Consider the following 1,074-nt stretch of genomic DNA (forward strand, 5'->3'; position numbering starts at 1 on the left):
CGAAATTCTGTTTACACGAGTTGTGGAAATGAAATCAAACTTTTTGTTCTCTAATAATAATAGGAAATCTTTTAATTGCTTTATTTTTTGACAAGGACAATTTTTTTTTTTGAAAAATGTTTAAGAATAAGGTGGACTATTCCATTTATTCCATTCACCGTAATAAGGGGGTGGTCCAAATTTGGGTGGTTTTATTCTTGGTCCCAATGGTCCAACATACCATGGTCTATATGGTGGTGCGGGTGGTGGGTAAATTCTTGGGGAATAAGACTCTTGTGGATCTAGAGCTAAAAAGAAAAATCATGTTTACTAAGGGAAAAATGAACTTTAATAAAAACTTACGTTCACGAGCAGTTACAAAACTTGACGCGACAAGTGAGAACAAAAATAACACAATTCCAAAAAACTTCATCTTGTTGTGATTATTTTCACAATTGTTTTATTTCGTTTTTGAATCGGCTTTTATATGAAAATCAAGTAATTATGACACAATTGACTCTTAAAATGCGTAAAAATCAGTCATAATAGTAAATATTCAAAAGCATAAAATCTTTAATAATCATAAAATTTTGATATAAAGCTAACTTTATTTAAAAAATCTAATGCAGAAAGCAGAAAAGACATTTTTAACTGTTTTAGTATTTTTTTATTTATCACATTATTTAAATAACATAAAAGAAAAAATAACAATAAAATAATTGATAAATTGAATCTTAAAGATCGTAAAAAATTGGCATAACAACAAATTTTACAATAAAATAATAAATTAATTTATTCAAAAAACTTATCAGGGTGTCCCAATGAAAACGAGCCACCCCAAATATCTCAGAAACTAAAAAGACTTTGCAAAAACGCCGAAACATTTTTTGACGTAATTTTTAAATCACCCCCAGTAACCCTTTAACCCCACGCACCCCAACTTTAAAAATTTAAATAGCACTATCCTACTTGAGACACATCAAATGAAAGCTGTTTTAACAAGCTTTTCAAAACTTTTTACTAAAATTCAATCAAACCATCCATTCATGAGATACAGGGTGTTCTAATACAAATGAACCAGAAAAAATTTGCAAA

This window comes from Tribolium madens, unplaced genomic scaffold (assembly GCF_015345945.1).
Source record: "Tribolium madens isolate multiple individuals breed KSU strain unplaced genomic scaffold, Tmad_KSU_1.1 Scaffold_20;HRSCAF=117;Tcas5.2_LG4, whole genome shotgun sequence".
NCBI lineage: Eukaryota > Metazoa > Arthropoda > Insecta > Coleoptera > Tenebrionidae > Tribolium > Tribolium madens.